Source organism: Molothrus ater, chromosome 6 (assembly GCF_012460135.2).
Source record: "Molothrus ater isolate BHLD 08-10-18 breed brown headed cowbird chromosome 6, BPBGC_Mater_1.1, whole genome shotgun sequence".
Taxonomy (NCBI): domain Eukaryota; kingdom Metazoa; phylum Chordata; class Aves; order Passeriformes; family Icteridae; genus Molothrus; species Molothrus ater.
The window spans coordinates 33,104,804-33,127,292 of NC_050483.2; the positions used below are offsets into that span (position 1 = coordinate 33,104,804).

The 22,489-nt window shown below is 34.7% G+C and overlaps 1 long non-coding RNA gene across 1 annotated transcript in view; it reads right to left on the reverse strand.

Annotated features, from left to right (window-relative positions):
* LOC118687426 (uncharacterized) overlaps positions 1–21,477 on the reverse strand; it is a 61,666-nt gene extending 40,189 nt beyond the window's left edge. The window contains exons 1-2 of the long non-coding RNA XR_008508454.1: positions 21,411–21,477; positions 20,480–20,592 (exon numbers count right to left, since the gene is read on the reverse strand). This is a non-coding gene — a long non-coding RNA (uncharacterized LOC118687426). The remainder of the gene's footprint in view (positions 1–20,479; positions 20,593–21,410) is intronic.
* Positions 21,478–22,489: the final 1,012 nt, after the last annotated feature.

The following is a 22,489-nucleotide window of genomic DNA, read 5'->3' on the forward strand; positions in this document are numbered from 1 at the left end:
CTAATGACTGACTGAAGTACAAATAGACAGTGATCTCAAATTAGTAAGTCATGAATCACATTTCACATACAGTATCTAGTGTGGCATTATAACTCAAAAAAGCACTATCAGGGTGACTAAATTTATAGTGGATGGCACAAGTATAGACAAAAAAAATTAAGAGAGAAAGATACATGTCGGTTGATCTAAGTAAGTAAATGAAACATTTTCTTTCATTTACATTGAAAACAAAAATCAGTTTAACTTTTTGGGGTGTGAGGGTATGTGTGTGTGTGTGAACCTTCCATTCTGTTTTCTGTAAATGACAATCTGTGAGTTTATAAGCATGACCACCCACCACAATAAATAGATTAGTAGGTCAAAATGTTTCACTATTCTTCAAAATCCAACATTATGTTTATTTTAAGTATTGTACTCTGTGCCATATGAAGACAGTGTACATTGGTTATTAATTATGTATGAAGATACAATTCCTGCTGTGTTAGCTTTACATTGTAAATCATGATTTAGGGTTTTTTTGTCACACTTAAGAAAATTATAAGCTAACTGGAACAAATTACAAGCTTCAAAATTCACTCTGTGATAGTACCTAGAGATTCAAGGCTGTATCTATTCTAGCACAGTAGACTTCTGTGTGCAGAAGTGGGGTTGCTCTGCATCACACAGGTTTAGTAGTCACTGTGAAGTCCTCCACTGATGGCAATTAATTCTAATAAATTGCACACTATAGTGCAGACAGCATAAGAAACCCCTTGACAAGTGGATTTTACTTTATTTCAGGCTGTAAGTGTTCTCATGGATAATTTTCTTGTGGGAAAAGTAAACAGGAAGTCAGTTAGTGAAGACTGAAGAAATTTTTTGCTACCAAATTTTGTTAAAACATTTTAAATGTTACCTTTCAGAATTCAGTGTCAGAATTATAACACCACAGAAGTGAATTTACATTTTCCTTAGAGCTATTGTTTCACACTGTCTGAAGACTCAGGCTATGTCTTTCACTGCTGAGAAATGATGTATTTTATATCAAGCAATGTAAACTTTTATAAATTACTGAAACAAACAAATTTCACTTTAATGTTGTTAGTCAAGGTAAACCTCAGGCCCACATGTGCCATTATATTGACAAAATGTAAGGAGAAATCACATGATATTAACATGAAAATATATTATTTCCAAGTACTAATTATTTCCATTTTATTTCAATATTATTTCCATTGTACTGATTGCCGGCTGTTCAGATTGGGATATTCTCTCCACTACACTACAGTGAGTTCTACACTCACAAAATCTGAAAGCACCTTGCATTTTAGTTTTGTATTTCCTTTAATGTCTGTGAAAAGTAATAGTTTTTATTTGAAACCTTTCTGAAAAAGGGAGAACCAAATTCAATAGGCTCAGTGTCTAAACTTATGCATGATATTAAAAAGAATTATATTAAGAAATAAATTTTCTTGGTAAAAATTACAATGTATTGTTTATATAAGTTACAGACAAATTTTTTTTTGCACTTAATCACTCTTTCCTTTGTATGCTATATCAAGACCAAATAGTCATTGTGGAAAACATTCATAAGCTATCTTAGAGTGAGAAGGGTGAATATTTTAAATTTCTAGTCTGGTTATTGAACATTTATATGACAAAAAATTAACATTGAAAAAATAGTTTTTCGTGTTGATATTTTCTACCAGACAATTGGTGCCATTAAAATGGAAAACTGTTCTCAAGTAGTAGATTTAGGAACTGCTTAGTTCATCAAGGACAACTGGTTTGGATGTGCAATTACCAGGTATGAAACAGCTGTTTCATCGAGTAAAAAAAAAAGAGCAAGTCACTAAAAGCTAAAGATAGACCAAGAAATAAAGATTTTAGTTTTATATTGTTTTTCTGACACTGAGGCTATTAACTCCTGAAACAAATTAACTCAGCAATGTGCACTCTACAGTGCCTGTATTATCTGAAACAGAAATGGATTTTTTTTTCCCCTGAAAGACGTTCTTGACTAATCCAAAGCTGTTACAAAATTTGTTGCCTGAGATAAAGTGTGGGAACTTCCCTTCTCTGAAAACTCATATGAAATGCTGTAACTTGGCCTAGCACTTCCTTGCCAGTAGGGTTTGGATGGTTTAGATGGTTCCTGAGTGGTGCCTTCCCTGTGTGGCTCAGGGAAAAAGATATTAGATACAATTTTGTGCTTGAGTTTTATGTAGTTCTAACAGTCAGGATAACCTAGGAATTTCTGTAAAGTTTTTATTAGAACCTATAGGACCTATAAATACACACAAAGAACAGAATGAAATCCCACAGGAGTGAAAATATTCTTCAAGTGGAATCCCAGAAGTGGTAATTTAGCTTTTTAGCCGCTTGACATAGTCAGTCTTTTCTGCAGCATGTAGCAAAAATAATGTTAACTGCAATCTTTTTACTTCCAGAGACCACAATCTGTTTACTTTTATTCTACACAGACAAGTCTCTCTGTACCATATTTTTTATTCCATTTATCTTGCTTCAGCCTGGTAAATTCCCCCTGCTACTCCTTTCACAGCTCAGTAGAGTCGGTGCTGCTGAACACATTCTGAAGAAGACTGGGATAAGCGGGTATACTGAAAGCCTCATTGATGCAGGTAATCTTTACGGCTGAGGGGAAAAAAGACTGTACATGGCATAGATGGAAAAAAGATGGCATTAAAAAATCAAGGCAAGATTTATTCTTAGGTAACTAAGGGGATTGAAGCTGAGCCTGTAAACAGGACAAGTTAAATAGAGACATGAAGGTAAGAACAAGCAGTTATACACATTTTTCAGTGGAAACCTTCAGTGAAAAAAAAATTAAAGCAAGTTTGCCTACTGACTACAAGCTCTAATCCTTAGAGACTTTTTTTTGAAGGAGAAAATTTTCTTTTGCTTGGGAATCCAGTAAGAAATTATTTGAAGAGGAAGGAATGAAAGAATAGAGGAGTTATCCTGGGAAAAAAAAATGAAATGCAAGCCCCTCCTCCTTGTCTTTCTTACCACTCTGTGTGCCACTGTCTTGTTGCAGTGAGCTGTTTGGAGACTTAAACAGCTCCACAGACAGAAAACCTTCACTCATGCCAAATCCTTCCTTTTAAAGCTGAGTTCTTTAACTAAGTCTAGGCTTAGCCCTCCTTGGGAGGCTTCAAGCTGTCTTCTCTATGGCTTTAAGCCCACCAGTTCATTCAAAAGGCTCTAAGTAGTGACCCCAGTTCTAATTGTGCAGCTGGAAATGACTGGAGATCAAACTATGCTGCAGTAACTTGCAAAAGTTGAAAATCAGTTGAAAATTACTTCCTGGGAAGTCACTTTGCATGAAGTTGGCATGACATCTGTTTCCAAGAGATTCACAGACACAATTCATGCACCATTACAAGCCCATCAGTTTCTTGAAAGGAAATGCGTGTACCTATACTGTAGGACACAGATCTTCTGTGCAGACTTTCACTAACAGAAAGTGGTTTGTCTAAGTGTCTCCAAAACTATGGTTTTAACACAATACCTTAAGGTGTTTAACTACAATGTAAGAATGGGATGCAGTTCAGTGGCTATTCTTGTAGTTCAGAGGGGAAACCTAACTTACATTCTCTGAAAGATTTCATATTTATGGTCATGTCACAAGTTGGATGAATGTGGCTCTCTGAGTAAAAAAAAAAAAAAAAAAAGTGGAAAATCAAGTAAGACAAAGGAAAAAAGAAATCTCATTTTGAAATTATTAATTACATAATTATACACTCTGAAAACAAAGTGATTTTCATTTGGTCATGCTCATGAGAATGACTTTTAGACAAAAAAAGAATCTTAAAACCAGACATGTCAAATCCCTTTTCATAAGGAACCTGCAGCACAGAAAACTTTGCATTATGTGTATTAAAGAATGACTATGCAAAGTGTTAAAATGCCTTCTTGTGAGATGCCCAAACTATAATCAAACTAATATCTATGTGAAAATATTATTCTAACAGAAGGGATCTGTGAGAAAAGATGTTTTATTCCTGGGCCTGCCTGTGCAAAGATGAGTTGTATTCTCAGATCCGTGAAGCCCCAAAACATAAAGCAAAGAGAAAACAACTCTGCACTGTTACCCAAATCTACTTCTTGTATTTCACCAGCAGCAGTTACTAATCAGCAACTGGGTTTTAGTTAGTTATTGCTAAACAAAAGAAAACAACAATAAAAAAATTTAAAACCCACAAAAACCAAACAAACCCCCCCCCCCCCCCCCCAAAACCCCAAACCAAACCAACCAACCAACCAACCAAAAACCCCAACACAAATAACAACAAACTAAATAAAGAAGGTTTTGGTGCTAAAAAAAGTAAACCAGTGTGATTTTACTTGACAACCCTCTTCCCCAGCTTCTTTGCTCCATTGCTTTATTTCAGCCCCTGAAGTGAGAGGATTGTGGAAAGAGACTGGTTCAATAAAAAGCTGTTTTCTTATGCAATTATTATCTTATTGTAGAAATAAACTAAACAACTAAAACATAAAATAAAGCAGTTTTGCAGGGGCTATTGTACAAGCAAGCATATCTTTATTTTCCACATACTATGGGAAAGGAAATTGAGTGTTTTTTGGTCAACTGTAAAATGCCATTTGTAAATGCTTCACTGGGATTTCTTTCCCCTCTAATTTATTGCAAGTTTGGGTTTTTTCGTGGAAATAGGTTTGATCAGCTAATCAGAGTATAGAGGTAGTGTTCACTCATTCAGCAATATTCAGCAGGTTTTATTCATTTTTATACTTCATTGCATTTTCACTCTTGGAAACTCATTTACATAGTCTCCGTATGGTCATTTCACAGTAAATGTTTCTGACTGGGTGTGCTGGCTAATAATTACCCTAAGCTATCTGAGAATACCCAAGTACATAGAGAATATACAGTTATTTCTTAATACTCAAACTCTAGATTGAAAGCCCTTTGACTAGCCCAATACTACGAAATGTCAAGCTGTTTACCAACAAAAAAGACTGTGCCTCTGCTTCCCAGCCCCTGCAGAGAAGCTGAAAATGCCAGTGTTTACTTAAAGAAGGGGAGAAAAAGAACTGCCCTTCCTCTATGCTTGATCCTGTGGCTGTTGGAATGATTACCTTTTGTCATTGCCTTCAATGGGGATTGAATTTGACTCTCTCATCTTTTTATGCCTCTGCATTTCTGGAAAATATTACACAATAATACTTTCTGCAGATGAGATTCTTCTTTATTTCCTCATCTACTGATTTAATTTAGGATTCCAATCATCTTTAATACAGAGCCATGATGTCTGTCTATCTGAATATATAACCTAACTAGAAATATAAGAGGGGAAACAAGATTTTTTTCCTTGAAGTTCTGTAGGCCAAAACCTGATTGTATTTTTACCATAGCATCCCAGCCTCTCTGAGCTTAGGTGACTACTTTCCAGCATTACTGTGGCATGAGGTGGCTTATACCAAGACTTTTTCTTTTAGTCAGAATAGAGTTTGAATTAAATTACTATTGAAAGGGCCAAAGGCAAATTATGAAAGGCAGGACTTTCCTCCTGTTACTCCTTAGCAATTAAATTTAAAAACACCAGTAACTTTAATCATCAGTTATATGGTATTAAACCATATAGGGTTTTAGACTACAGAAGAAGAGATAAAAAATTTCTGAATGGGGATGAAAGAAAACACAGAAAAGCCTATATAAACTGCAGGAAAAAAAAATCCTTGTTTTATATTTTACAGAATACACAGAAATAATATTTGGATAATCATTAAATAATACTGTGAAAGTCTACTGTGCAAACAAGGAGTTTCTCAGGGTTGTGTATGTGTGTGCTATTTAATTGTTTTGGATTTTTGGTTGAGATTTCTTTTCAAAAAGAATGATGTGCTCTAAAAAGAGGACAAGCTTGGTTCAGTTATAGCTTTCATATAATTACTACAAACTAATGCAAATTAGACTGTAGGTCTGCTCAATGTACATTTCTGTGCTTGCCAAATTATGTTTGGCAGTGTGGTCAAGCAATAACAGATGCACACTGTGCCTAGTTTTCTCGGGCTGTTCAATAATTAGGAGGGCCATGTATTATAATAAACCACATCCCCTTGGCTGAGATTTGGATGCAAATTGCACACTAATTCACTTCCAAGTTTTTGGAAGCATACCAAAAGACATGAAAATTAGGGAAATATACTATTTACTTCATGAAATGTGTTTAAAACTAAATAAAGCTCATTTGTAAGCAATGTTCATCTATTCCATCCTTGTAAAAAAATTAACAATGAGTTCCCTTTCCTTCACACTATTTAGTTCAGCAGCTAATGTGACACCTCTGCAATGTTCATGGCATCTCTATTATTCTTGCACTGAGAGAGTACAATATAAAAGACAGTTACTCTGCTTTGTATTTCTCTAAGGTATTGCTGAGGTTGAGTGGATAATATCAGTTCAATGAAAGACTTGAATCACACTGCAATCCAAATTCTTTGCAATCAGTTGAGTTGTAACGGCATGCTGTTTATAGCAGAAAATTCGTCTTTTGAGAAGGCTGAAGATTCTTTACCCTTAGCTATTACACAAAGGCTGAATGGAGAGATTTATTTAAAAAAAATAAAACTTAATGAGGGAAATTCTAGGAAATCCAGCAACGTAATGTAGTTACATGTGTAGATGTAACTACATCAGTCTCTAAATTATAAAGAAACAGAAAATTAAAACAATTGAAACTAATGCTACACATATTAGCAGGTAGTTATGTTTTCCTGGAAATCATTTAACAGTGAGCTGTCTTGCAGTAATAGTTAATACACTTAAAAAGAGAAATATAATGCAACCTAAAAGTGGTGTAATAGGAGATGTATCTCCTGTGTTTATTGTCTACTAATTGTAATGTGATTGCAACAAAGAGGCATAAGACTCTTATCTCAATATGCCCTAGACAAATACAGAAAAATGGCAGTGAAAATGGAAAATATCAGAACCCACTCATGCAGTATTATTTTTTTTTGTTTTGAGAAGAGATATAGAACATAATTTTGTAAATATTATAAGTATTTTAAATTTTCCAGTGATGTCCAGTTCTCTGCAAGAAAACAATGAGGCAAAATATTGCTTGCCAGAAATATAAAAACTAATTTCAATATATTCTGTACTGTCACTACAATTTTAGTGACTAAATTGTAGTTTTCATATGGGTGACTTAATTGTAAACTAATTCATATGGAAATCAGCAAAAATCTCTATAGTAAAGCAGAAGTCATTAAATTACTGAACTATTAAAAATTTGATGATACAAAAATACAGGCATAATATAGGAGGCAAGTGTCCTATGATTAAGATTGGTTTAGGAGGATAAATCAATGCTGTGACATGTAGCTATGGCTAGACTGCTATGTACCCCAGGTTTATAGTTTTACAGTAGGTGTTTTTCAGGTGTTTCTTGGGTGTTTATTCTATTTAGTCGTTGTTGGTATTGCAGCTATATAATCATACACTAACAGAACAGCAACAAAATACTTGTTTCCAGCATGATGAATACAGAGTTAACTACATAAAACAGTTTTGGCAAAAGTACTGCTCACTCTGTATGTTGAATTTGAAAACAGGATAAAGACTAAATGTGATAAAGCAGCTGAAATTGTAAATTCATTTGCATCATTTAAATTAAGGAACTATGAAGAGCTTTAGTTGAATTCTGCAAAAAAATCTGGTTGAACAACTGAGCAGCAGATAAGCCTCAACACAGATAAGACCCCCCCTAAAACCACATTAGTTGAAACGGTCTAAAGTATTTATACATAATGATGTCTTCTGAATTAGTTGTAACCTCTCAGGAAAAAAAAAAGATCCAGGCATTACTGTAGACAGCTCAATGAAGAGACTTGTTCAGTGGTGATTAAAAAAGCAAATAAGATGTTAAATTGTGTTAAGAAAGGAATAGAGAATAGAAAAGAGAAGATTACAATTGGATTATATAAATCGATGGCACATTGATTACTATATTCAGTTAGACATCTTATTTTAAAAAGACACAAATGAGAAGGTGAAATGAAGTACAATGAAAATGACAAAGGTGTTACTTTCATAGTCACGAAAATTATGTCAGCCTCTCCAGAAGCAGAAGGGGCTAAATGGAAAATGTTAATCCCAATTTGATACAACCACCCCAAGAAAGCTAACCCTTTTTCTAACACTTATCAGATGCAAGCCATCTAATTTTTTAACATTTCTGTGAGAGTGATTCACCATGCTGCCAGTATCAGATTCAGGAAAATACAGTGATGGTGTAGAGACATTTTTGGACTCCAGTCATTCTGTTGTGTGTATATTCATTATAGATGCAAAGTATGTGTAAATCCAAATCATCACTTGAGAAATAATGTCATTTCCATTTTTTATTGAAGACTCTTTCTCTGAAATTAGTCTTCTCACATAAACTTTTGGTATGCCTAGTTTGTCACATTTTCTTGCAAAGGGACAATAGGGGTGGAGCCTGATACTTAGGGGACTTGAGGGTGGGGGGACTTATTAGTGCTTTTTAAAAAGTTTTTGCTATTCTTTTTATAGAAACAAATTAACTGAAGTCAGTTAGGCTTTATTAACAATTGCTTAATTTTTGTGGAGTGATGAGGATCATCACTTGTTTGAACTGTTAAAGACAACAGGACATATATGTAGTAGCTTCCTAGACTTGGAGAAGACATCTGAAAACATCAAGTTTGTGCATATCTCTGTCTGGGAAAACAATATGTGTGCATGTTAAACATTGAAAGTAGTCCAAGAGCTGCCATTAATTTGAATTGATCTGAAATCATTATCTGGAACTGCCAGGGAGCTGAAAAATGAGTTATTTCTGCAACACTTATCTGAGATACTCCACATCTTTAGAGGAATGTACAAGAATGTCATTGTCATCTCTGCTGCTAACTTCAATGGTATATTAATCCATTAAATATGAAAGAATTAACTCAGAAATGAATTTAGTAATATACTTATATCCAGCTACGCTCCTTAACACTTGTGTTCATGTGATGAACAACACACAAAGTTCCTCTGGAGTGTTATCCAGTGGAAAAATCTCTTTAGAACTTTAAATAAACTTACCTCAAGTTGTGTAAACCCATATAATGAGAAATGTCTAAAAAAAATTGGAAATAGGGCAGAGCAAAAACATTGTCAGTTGTCTTGGTCTTGCCAAATATGTTCCTTCAGCTGCTCACAGCTTTTGTGACTTTTTTTCAGTCTATTTTACAAGAGGCAATAGAATTATACCGGCATGTATTGTGCATCTACTAGGTGGCCTTCTGCACTTAAAGTTCAATGGTCCCTGCAGATACCCAAGAGTCATTACCCCTATGTTCCTTATTAGAATGTTCCTAAAATAACATCACCTCTACTGAAGTGCCAAGTGAAAGTCAAGAAAAATAAATTAATTTTTGTACATTTGATTCATTGTAGGACATTTTGGCACCATTATATTGATCATTACGACTTACTGTTTTCCTTATCAGTGTCTCCCTCAATAGCTCTGGGAAGTTATACAGGATTGAAACTGGGAAATAATTTTTAATGAATTGACCATAAGAAATCTTCAAAACTCACAGCATTCAAATTTTTCAAGGAAAGAAGGGAACATTTATTTTCAAGCATTTTCTGTTGAAAATAACCCATTTTCCAATTAATCAACTGAAAATGTTGAGTATTTTGATGAAAATATGCAGATTTATTATTATTATTATTATTATTATTATTATTATTATTATTATTATTATTATGCATAAGTATCTTTTTTTTTTTGCTTTCTTGTTAATAACTTTTAAAACTAGAGTTCTAAACTGCAAAGGTAGGTAGATGAGTTGCCTAAATACCTCCACCGATGTAACAATAAATCTCAGTCAAACCAAAGTTTAAAATCTGCTTTCTGCTACAGAATAATATTTTGTGAAAAACATCTGTAGATTATTCTATCAGTCATTTTTGAATTCTTTCTTAAAAGACTTTGGGAAACTCAGTATTGTTATTTGCCAAGATGGTGGAGAGTATGCTTTGTTCAAATCTAGGAATGCTGTAGGAATCATATAATGGCTAAGGATAAATTGTTCTCTTCCAAGACTTGGTATCAGCAGTGAGATCTCCTTGAGCTCAGAAAAAAAGATCAATTCTTCCCATTTCTGCCATACACTTGGTGAATATTGTAGCAAATAATCTACCCAGGATGGGATTGAAAAAAGACGGTACTTCACTCCTTCCTAAGTGTTATTTCACATTTCCTCTGTGAAAAAGACTACTTTCAGGAGCAGTTTTAGGGTAATGAATATTATTGCCCTAGATCATCTCCTTGCAACATATAAGCATCACCCCCCCAGAGACTTATGAGAGATCGTTCTTTTCAGTATTTCCCACAAGCTATTTTCAGTGACTTTTGGTCTATATTATATTTTCACAGATCCCATTATCATCTTTCTCTCCCCACAGATTTCCTGCAGGGAAGTGAATCACCTGTAATAAGTGCAATTCCAATAAGTGGCTGGTTTGGTGCTGCAACAACCAGCCAATGCTTTGATGCTCAAAAGTGTTTTGCGGTAAAGTTTTATCTCCTTAGGATTTTGACAACCTTTGCAATTTTCAAGAAGTGGGATAAAACTATCTCAGAAGTGCTTACAAAAGCTGGGGACACTTTTGTTAACTGAGCTGTCATTTTGGCATGGTTCCAAGTGCACGGCAGACTCACTGAAAAAATATTGCATCATAAAATAGACTGTGTAACAGAGTCTTAGCTTGGAATATACCTGAGAACATGAGGTCAACCTGTGCTTGTTATCTCACTAAGATTTCAAAAATCCAAACAACTAAAAACCCCAACCTAGCAGAGGGTTAATTGAAAACTAAGAAGAATCTACTTCAGGCAGTAATGTTTTTTAAACCTTCCTTTAAAAATTTTGCTTATCAAGGAGTGCCCTTCTGGTATATCAACTGAGCCAAGACTGAGTTCTCAAATACTATGATGGCTTCTGTTAATTAGATAGTTTATCTATGATGAGTTGTTGACACTGAGATGATTTGTGTTAAATAATTTTAAAATATTCTGTGGGGCACTAACTTAGATGCATTGTTTGTTCATATTCCAGGCCCCGGCTTCAATCTTTTTTACAGTCCTCGACAGAAATGAAGTTGATGCTTCAGCAAACTTCTTTAAGTCAGAACAAATAACATTGTAAAGATATTTTTGATTAACTGGAATTTTCTGCAATTTTTAATTTCTTTTTTTACAATGAGCTCTAGTTTAATACCATAACATGTGAAGAGTATTTCTGTAATATTTAAATACATGAAGTTTTGCTAGTTTATAACTTCTTAAATATTTATTTTGTAATGTTTTCCCTCTCATAAATTCATCTCCAGTCCCCCAGTTAGGGGTAAAAATGCAGGAAAGACTCGCAGGACATGGAACTTCTTTGTACTAGGGTGCTACAGTTTTCCAAATGCTCTATATTTTTTTAAGTTTTATTTCACAGGAAAGATGGATAAGCTGAAGTTTATTTGTAAAATACACTATTTATCACAAAAATCCATGCAGTGCGCTTCAGTGATGCCTACTAAATATTACAGTGTTTGAAATAAAAAAAAAATAAGGCTGAATGTAGATGAACCAAAGGTAAATGCTTACAGGTAGCAAGCTACTCTGGCACCATAATAATAGCAGAACATCCTTATTTGTTCTGAATCTTCTACTCCATAAATTAGCTCTCATTGCCTATCTTGCTTCTCTATTCATATACCTTGCAACCCTCCCATTTTTCTCTATTCTTTCTTTCCCATTCCCTCTTTCAATAAAAATTATACCCTTCTTTCTGACTGTTTTTATCTACTTTTCTCTTGTTTGCCTTCACTCTCTAGTCTATAAAGCCCCAAATGCTCCCTTTTCCTTCTCAACGCCCCATCCTTCCTGAGTGGGAGTGCTGCCCATGCCGCGATAACACCTCAGACTCTGTTGTGATCTCCATTCTGCATGTGCACATGGATACAGTCCCCTAATTGAGAGACTTTTTTTTTTTTATTAAAAGCATTAGACATTTATATGTAGGAATAACACTTGCAGAGACATTCTCTAGGTTAAAAGTTAAAAGGGATGTCAATCATCATACTTCAGAACATAAACAGATTGCCAGCGTGGGTTGAAAAGGAATTTTCCCCACATAAAATCTTAGAAGTTTGCAATAGAAAAGAACTAATAGGTCAGCTAATCTACCTACCTGCCAATTCAAGCTTTTTCCCCAACATGTATTTTGCTGCTCCTTTGGCCTCTCAAAAATCTCAAGCAATTGGACTGTTAATGTTTCCCCGTAGAGAATAGACAGTTGTTTAGTGCAACTAGTTTGCTGCCCAGAATTTTTCAGGTAGACAGTCTAAACTTTCTCTTATTACCTTCATCCCACTAGTCTTCATGGCACTTCCATCTATCATATTAAATATCCTTTCTCTCCTGACTTATATTTTACAATTTTCCATTATATATATATATTGGTGCCATGGCCTGTTTGATGGTTTCTACCTAATCTATGATGTGCCTTTAGCTAAATAAACAATTCTTCTCAGTATGACTTCTGCTTAAAATTATACTCCTGTAACTACATTGCATGTGAGAAGAACAACCTACACCATGACTGCAGGCAAACTAGATCTTCTGAATATAAAAACAAATACACATACATCGATTTATCAACAGACATACCGACACTACATGTGGTAATGCAAAATGAACATGCAACTAATTGTAATTTATTGCAAGACAGGTCTTTCAGCTATATGAACTATTCTGTAGTACTCTTTTCTGTCCTGGAACTCTTTGTTCAGGAAGGAAGACAGTTTTCCAAGCAAGGCATCTGTCTCTACAGTAGTTTAAAAAACCATAAATGTTTATGGATTCAGAGCAATAAAGAATTGTCAATAAAATAAAAAATATAGAGAAAAGTTTTAAAGCTTGACAGGTTAAACAGGTAAAAGAGCGCTGTTCCTTCCTGACCCACTTGTAAATCATCCCAAAGACCACTAAAATCAGTCAACCCAGAATTCTCCACCATGTTTTAAAATTCTCATATCCTAACTTATAAACAACATTAAGAAAAAAATTCACAGGTAACCCGAACAGGTAGAGGAATACTTTGCCTGGGTCTTCAGAGAGACACAGTGTTGCAGATGTGACAGAGGACAGGGTGAGAAAGCACATTGCTGTTCAAATATATCATGTGAGTTTTCTGTTACTTGTGGGATTAGTAACATGCCAGAAGAATGAATAGGAGGGCATAATTTTTATTGTACTCTGTGTTACTGTTACAGCATTTAGGAGTCAGAAAACCAACAGAAAGAATGTTGACTTTTGCCACAAAGAGCTTTCCTTTCAACTACTATCTCCAGTTTCTGCTTTCAAAGATAAACAACTGTCCACTCTTCGAAACCTCGTATCATCATTTTTCTAGAGCTATGGCTTTTGCATATCTAAGGCTTTACTATGGAGATATTTTGAAAGTCTTGAGGCCAAACTCTAAGCAGGTGCTATAAGATGAAAGCTGCTAGTGACCTTCACTGCACTGCCTAGCCCTCAAGATACTTTCAAACTTCATTGACCTAAGGACATCAGAGATCTAGGCTGTTCGCATAGCAAACACAGATCTCAGTGGTCCTCCTGTAAAAGAATGTTGAGAAATGCAATATAGAACTTTCTGGTTTAGGTAAATTTCCTTTAAAAATCTAGCAAGCAAGTAGATAATACACTTAAAATGCAGGTGATGAAATGGTTACTATAAAGTATCTTAACTAGACACATTTCTGTAACTCTATTTTTATACTTCTTTACATCCTTTGTAGATTAGCGTAAACACAATTAATTAATCATGAAAAGCAACTCCTACAGAGTAGAAGCAGGATTTTAGCTTCCAAAGCAACTTCCCTGCCAGACCTGAAAAATCTTATTCATCGTCAGGCAGTGTCACTCTTCTTAGCCAGCCTTTGATACCATGAGGTGCAGCAACCAAGAACTGCAGCAGTCTGCCTGTTTTTTGACATGGATACAGGATTGAAATATACTGGGCTATTTGCACCATCTGGTACATGCATTTCAGTTGAATGAAAGCAGATGAACTCCTGGGCACTTTGGTGATGAAACACCAGGAGAAAAAGAAACAAAACCCAAGAGATGTAAAAGTGTTAGTGAGGAAAAGAAGCTGAATTGAACTCATTTCTGGACTACAGAAGGTCATCTTCTAGGTTTCCACACATGGCATGGGACTACATATTTGACTCCTTGAATGTTTAGAGTGGGAGTGCGTTAGATCAAGCAGACTGTTCTAATGATCCTTTTTAGTTTTGAAATCTAGGGATCTATAAATATGTATATATCAATGTTGCTGTGACTATGATTTGCAGCTGTCAATCAGTTTGCTTTTTATGGCTGTAAAATTTCATTTCACTAGGGTTTTTTGTGTAGTCTTCTGAAAAGAATAAAAGTCTACTCCACATCTCCACATTTTAGACAGAAGAGTAATGCATGATTAACAGTATGCTGAGAGGTGTCACATTCACATTAACACTGATGTGTGAACCAGTGGTCAAATGGCAGATTACATGTCTGTCACAACACATCAGGGCAGTGTTCCAGTCTGCCAGCTTTACCCTGCCCAGCTTCTTCAAACAAAGAGTTCTTCTGAAAAATGTAGCACAAAAAAAGAATGTTGAGCCTTTGGGGGAAAAAGAAGTCTGTCTCACGGTCAAGCTTTTTGAAGACTTAGTAACATCAAATGGCAGCAGGGGTTACTCACAGTCACATAACCTTGCAGGTTCATGGATCTCTATAGCACAAATGGTGCATATGTGGCCTTATCAAAGATTTTCTGCATGATAACTGTATTACTGAAAAAGTAGTATGGCTGGCATATTTCGATTTCGAGAAAGGATGCCAATTCTATCAAGGCTAGAAAAACTCTGACCCAGTTCCAAGAGAAAAAGCAATTTTTTGGAATATCATTTGAAGCAAGAAGTTCCAGTTCATTGAAAATGTCATGAAAAGTGCCCTTCCCCTTTTGTCTTAAGGACAGAATTTTATTTTTTAAGTGGATAATTAAATAGCTGCTTGACTTCTTATATAGCAAAGAGTCACACCTGGAACTGAAGTGACTTTAGAGGGTAATGATGTCTGAAGCCAAAACATATAACGAAGCGGAACACATTTGCAATCCCTTAGGATGTTTACATATATTAAAAGCAAAATTTTAGACAATCATTTTATTATTGTTTGCAAGCCCAAAAATTCTATCTCAGGGTTTAAAAATGTTTTCCAGGGGATTGTGAATATTGTGCTCACTTGGACAGTGCCTGACTTCTTACATGCTTTGAGTCTCAAAAATCTGCCTGAATTTTCCTGGAAGATAAATTGCTGTTCCAGCAGTACTCTCACTGAAATGAAAGTACAAACTGGAAGATATAAAGGCTAACATGCTTAAAACACTTAAATAACATAAAAATTAAGTTCTATTTTCAAAAAAACCCAGGTTTCATGGATCTTTCTTTACAACATAAAAACTTGTCTGCTGAAGAATATTATCCAAATATTATACTGGTAAGTAGTTGGCATATGAGCCAGTATTTGGACTCAGCCCAAAATGAGTAGTTTTGCATTGTCTTAGCTCATTTCTTATATGTTAATATAGATCTACTATATATAATGGACTTGACAATAAACTCTTACAACATTTTAAACATAGAATTTTAAAAATCACTCCTGATTGACACAAAAACATGAACTGGAAGATGGAATCTACACAGAGATAGGATATGGAGACAGACACACACATACACTTATATATGTATATATATAAATTGTGCATTCTTCCATATTCTATGTATGCTATGCATAGACTCTTTATATAATAATATAAAATCCATATTCTACATTTCATAAATAATTGCATATTAATACACAGAAATATGCTATTTCTTGCATGAAAAATTATTTGGATTTTTACACTGATTCTGTGTGCATTTGTACACATTTCTAGACAAGTTATCACCAAATTCCATCCTTTGTATGATCATACAGCTTTTACTAATATCCTCTGCTCCCAATTTAAAATATTGAAAATACCTATATAGTTGTGAAGATCTATGAATTTATATAGTACATACTCATTTCTCTTAAAACTACTAAATTATAGTGATAAGAAGGATTTTTTTCCTAATTTTTCCTTTTTTAACTCTCCGCTTTTTTAGTGAAATGAAGTTCAATAACATTCAGATGAGCCACAATTCAGTTTGTCAGGCTTGGCTTCTTTTCATAATTTTTTTTCTTCCTGACACCATGAACCTGCTGCTACTCTCATAAGATTTAAAGTTTATTTCTGTACACATTTTGCTTCTCATTTCTGTATGAATGGCATTTATGTCTTGAGGGATAGAAATGTTATTTTCTGTGGCTTGAATTTAGACTTCTCAAGAATACCATAGGTATGGCATGTTACAAGGAGGAAGAATACTAAGAGGGTGTGAATTCCACCTTTACCTCTTGACTTTCGAATTCTCTTACAGTCCCTTAAACAATTATTCTTAAACAAAGGTCTCACTGCATGTTACAGCACTATACATAAAAAGAAACTAGTTGTGCAGCACAGCATGGTGTTATAAATGATACAACTGTATAACATTTTATGTACAGAAAGTAGATACAAAACTGTGCACAACATAAATGATATTCAAAGAATGCATTAATTTTATTCTCTTATTCAAAGACAGAAAAACTTACTAAAATCTTTTTTAAGCTCTCATAAATGCACACTTGAGAAATGTAAAAGAAGCATTAGAAAATTGTAGAATATTACTCTAGTGGGAAAAAAAGAGACCTGTATGAAAAAATTCTCCACTCCAATGAAAGAAGGTTTAAGAAGAACAATGAAAAAAATTTAAATTGGCCCAAAAGAAAGAAAATTGGAGCTGATATAATGGAGTTTCCTACCATGAAGAACTTTATTAACAATAGTAATGAAATAGTACTTACATGTGGAACTTTTGTAAGGATTAATTATTGGTCAGCTCTGTTTCCCTTAAGTTGCAAGATTCACGGGAAGAATAGTGCTCTTAAAATTGAGGTTAGGCATCTAAATAAAGCAATAATATTTTATTCTGTAACGTTCACAAAATCCTTACAGAACTGACGTCTGTAACTGTCTAGAGCTGCTCAGCATCTACATTTTCTGCAAGTAATATTCCTGTAATGTCATTAGATACATGCTGAACAACCCATACTTTCAAAACACCATGAAAAGTATCAACTAATAATCTAAGCCCAGTGTACTTCACAGATTAATTTCACAGCCCTGTGTCTGGGTCCTGAAAGTATTGCCTATTCTTAGCTGTCAATTAAAGAATGAAGGGATTTAAATTATCCCTGTTAGAGGTTTGTTTGTGCTTCCGTAGTTCATTTCAAAAATTAGTTACACACATGTTATTATTATAATATAATGAGTCATCTGTTAATTATTTTTGACATCTATGATAATAAAAATATACAAATGTTCCAGTTATTAATAGAATTGGCCTATCTTTATGCAACTCAAATTGCCATGATTGTTGGACAAATTGGCACCAACTCGCTCTTTCATGTTTAAAATGGTTCATTACTTTTTGTATCTAAGTTACATGAAGATGTACAACCTATAAGTCTGTCTTTATGTAACTGCAGATAACCAGGGTTTAACTCACTTTACTTTAAAGTCTTTCACCAAAATGGATGACTACACACACTATCAAAAATAATCTTCGACCGACCACATGCTGTGTAAGGGTACCAGTGAAATACTTCATAAACAGACAGAATGCAAACATGCACAAACACACTAACCACTAATGCCATAAACAACTTCAAGCACAGTACAAACAAAATGCATGCCAAGAAACCTGCTTGAAAATGTGTATTATAGAAAAATACACTTTCAATTTCTGAATGTTATTTGACTACTTATTACACAAAACCAAAACTATGCAGTTCATGATGGCCCTTGAATTAAACTTCTGCCAAGTTCCAGAGACTGTTTATTATTCATTGTTCCTGGATGAATATATGTTATATATACTATTAAGAGTATCTCTTCTTTTTCTCCAGGCATGTTACCTAATAAAAATAGGGAATATATACACGCTATATGCATATCACATTTAAAAAACCCCAGTAATTATTGGGGCAGAATTTGGGTACTCAGCAAACATAACAATCTAAATCACGAAACTAATTTACACCTGATAAAAATCCACATACTTCACCACCACTTTGAATCTGTAGGTACATTCACTTCTATAGAGAATTTAAATATAAGAGTTTCTTCCTTATTGGACTGATTAGAGTGCAATCATGTCAAAACCACTTGAAGCCTCACAATGGCATCACAAAGTACCCAACATGCCAAGTGAAACCCTTGGCAGGCAGACTGGCTGCAGACAAATCTGATTTGGATTAATGTTAGTGAAAAAAAGAGAAGGTCGCTATTAAATAGGAAATACAGAAAAAAAGTCAGAGCCTAGAACCCATCCCTTAGGACTTGGGTATCAGTTCCCAGTGCTGGAATTTAGTCTGAGGTTCCTCCCCTCCTATCTGTTCTGGGAGAGATTGTGAGGACCAATTTTACACCCAGTTTAAGACAGAAGTGACAAAAGACATAATTTAAGAAAAATTACTCCCAGATTCTTCCTATATATTTTTACTACTGATACGAAAAAGAGCAACAGTGTTGTGCCAGGCTGTGCTGCATGTTTACTGAATGGCCAAATATGCAATGACCAACTCTAGTCCTTTTTTTTCTGGAGCTCTGACTTTGATTCTTTTCCTTCTCACACAGGTGTTTATGTTCAAAAAACCTGCATGAATATTGTGATCTCCAGTCCTTTGAAAAATTCTTACGTTGACCAAAAATTTACAGGAAAGACTGTGGCAGAAGAGGGAAGATAAAAAGATGGTTTGATTTGCTAAGGCTAAATCCACTCTTAAAATGCCCAGCCAAGCACAGAACATCCAGGGTAGAGTTCATTGAGAATCAGAAGCAAAGAGAATGAGCTGATTGGTAAGAGGGGCTGAAGGCACCACACAAACGTGATTCCAGGCACAACATAAATGTGAGTGCTGGTTTGCTGGGCTAATAAATGGTTACAAAGAAATACTGGAGTAATCTTTCATGGCATGTCTAAGCTTCCACTCCAATTCAGGTAGGTTTAAGAACAACAATGAAAAAAAATATAAATGGTCCCAAAGTGAGCTGGAATTAGAAAATTACTAAATTAAACTTAACAAGTTTCGCTGATGACTAAAAAGATCACAGTGTGGGCACTGATTTATCTGTTCTGATGATTCATACTGAGGCAATTTAACCAGGTGTCCATCCAGGCAGAAGAAGTCACTATTGCTGTGGCAGAGAGAGGATGTTCACTCCCCAGATGCTGCTGTTTATAACTCAGCATAATAAAATAAATGCAATTAGTGGTCTTGCAAAGTAACACAGAATTTTACACCCCAGATTGGCTGAAAGGTGATACCTCATCTCTTCATCCATACTGTCCAGCAAGAAGAATTATCCTCAGGACAAGTATCATTTAAATTCAGCAAATACCATGAATCTTCATTACCAAATCACACTGATTAAACTAATCAAATTCTAAATTCATTTAAATGGGCATAACTTTTGCACAGTAGCTCAGAGCTCAATGCTCAAAAAAGAGCCACTTGTTAATTAATTTACTGTTCTTTATTTTTAATCCTCTTGGTAGTAGAATTCTGGCACATGATTTTTGTGGTTTTTTTCTTCCTCAGACATAAGGAAGTTGCTAGAGATATGGTTTTCTTAAGTGGTTAGTTACTTGCCTAAATTCTTTTGTAGCAACAATCCTCTCTTGTTGCAGTGAAATAACTTTGCTTTAAATTAAAAGAAAATTAACAAGTTAAAGCTCTGGCTTTGGCATGGTCGAGTATTATTTGCCTGAAACCATATGTGATTTGGAAAGTTTTGGCTGTGGTGGTGCAAATCCCTTGACACAACTTCAGGCTTTAGGTCAGTAGGGAATATTCAAGTCCTTTCCTGATAACTGAGCATGACTCAGTGATTAAAGATGTCAGGTGACCTAACATCTCTGGAGGTCAGCTACAGAAAAGTCATGACCAGAAGCCTTTAAACCCATATTCCTGTCTGTGTGTTTATTAATGTCATTGGTAGTGGCAAATGTAGTATAAAGTTTAAAAAAATAACGCTCTATTTTTTTAAACTGGATTTATAAAGTCCAAATGTTTACTTAGAAATTAAACATTTTGGTACTGGGGCCTCTAGGATATGTTGGCAGTGGAAAAACTAACCTACACCAGATGGCAGAGGTTAAAGAAATACTATAAAATATGGCTTCTATTCATACGGTTCTCAGACAAACAGAACCCCAAGCAGAAAAAAACTGTGAAAGTGGAAAACCTTTTCATTTGCTTACATTTCTCTTTGCTACTCAGCAAACCTGAGAGGTATTGTATCATCACGTATCAAGGAAGTAATATGCCAGATTGTTGTAACAGGTGGAATATGTTTGTTTGTAACACGTTGAATCTGAAATAAAGAAAGGACCAAAGTTACGAAAGGTTTTTACAAAAACATTTACAAAATGCAAGTACCTCAGTTTTTTACCTTCAAAGCTTACTGCCTAAGTGACAATTTGAGACAACAGCTGCATTTTTGTACACAAAATATAAAAATTATGCTCTAAAATTTTCATAGATTCAGTTAATTTGGCTAGATGAACACATAAACTAAGGATATAATTCTGCACTAGCGTTTTTAATTAAACATTTCACACGAGAGAGCATTTTTTATCTATATTTTATTCTATTTTACCTAAACTATATAATCTCTAAATTTCATCTTTATTTTTTTGTTTCTAAAGCTTCTTAAAATCACAACTGTTTTATAATTTCAATGTATTTACATAGCATTTCATTGATCTATCATGTCTATAAAATAAATGCATTCTTATAATAGAAATACTTCTTGTAAAATTTTTGTCAGTTCAAAAAATCCACTGCGAACCCAAATCTGTAAAGCAAAATGTGTGATATAACCCATTTTCTTATTACATATGTAGTCATATGATGTTTTAAAAAAAAGAGAGAAAAAAAAAATGATGTGAACTTGGGCACAATGGACCATGCTGTCAAAAATATTCAGTTGTCAAAAATGCAGATGGCATAAAAACACAGAAACAGATCAGTTATTGGAGGGGGGGTGCCAGTTTAATAGAAACGATTGCATTGATTTTTAAAATTGATTATGTGCCTAAATATGTGTGTGGGTATCCAGTAAGGTCTTCAAGGATACCTAAATATTCTTTAAGAAAAACACATTTATATGAATAGTTAGGTAATTAGTACCTTGAGAGACAAGGTCCAATGTCCAAGATAGAAATAAATGTTTTCCCATATAAACACTGGTCAAAAAAGAAAAGAACAAGGTGTCTGAGGAGGGAAAAGCTCCCTGATGACTTGTCCTTTTCCCTTAAAAAAAAAAAGGAAAAAAGAAAGAAAAAAATGAAAATAGAGCAGAAGCAAATAGAAAGCTCTGCACAATGAAAACAACTACTGAGCAGTTCTTGGGAACATTCAGTAAAGAGTTCATTTGCAGTGTCTGAACTACAAGCCATTACTAATGAAACAGCACTACTAAGGGCATTCAAAAGCATGATTAAGGTCTGTAACAAGCTACCTGGCCAATCTTAAACAGTTCAGCTGGAGGCAGGCTCTGCCTTCTCCTTCCTGACTCGTTCCCCTGAGACAGAGAGAAATCTTGAAATACAGAACATACTCACTACTACTGTGACTGTTCCCTCCTTCTGCCCACCCTATTTTTGCCCCTTTTGCCTGTAAGACTAGTGGCATTTTGGTGCGAATACAAAGCCTCCTTGCGATGGATATAGAGTCAAGTGTTCATAATAAACTCATCTCTTATTGCTAGGCAACACTGAGCAATGTGAATTTGTCACTTCTGTTTGGTGCAACTTTCAATTTCACCTCCAACTGTAACAATATAGCCTGCTATATTTTAGATGCCACTGTGGTTGGATGCCATCCCAGGAAAGATGTGAACTACTACTGACAGGGAGTGAATGACTGGCAATGGGCATAAGCAGTTTTTTTGATTCTTAAGCCTTGACATATAATTAATTGCTAGATTTATTCTTCTAAGAAACTCATACTTCGTGATTCCTATTTACTGGCTGCCTTTTAGAAAAGGCAAATGGAACAAACAAATTCCCAGTTAGGGAAAGTTTTGTTTGCCTGTTTAGCTTTTTTTCATGTGGTATTTGTTCTGTTCATATTTTTCTACTTCGACTGTCTTTTTGAGGAGTGGCTATAAGCAAAATTCAAATCTTAAGCACCCTCAATCCCTCATTATTTCCAAGGCACATCCAATTATGTGTTTGAATCAATACATTTCTCACATCACCCCTTGC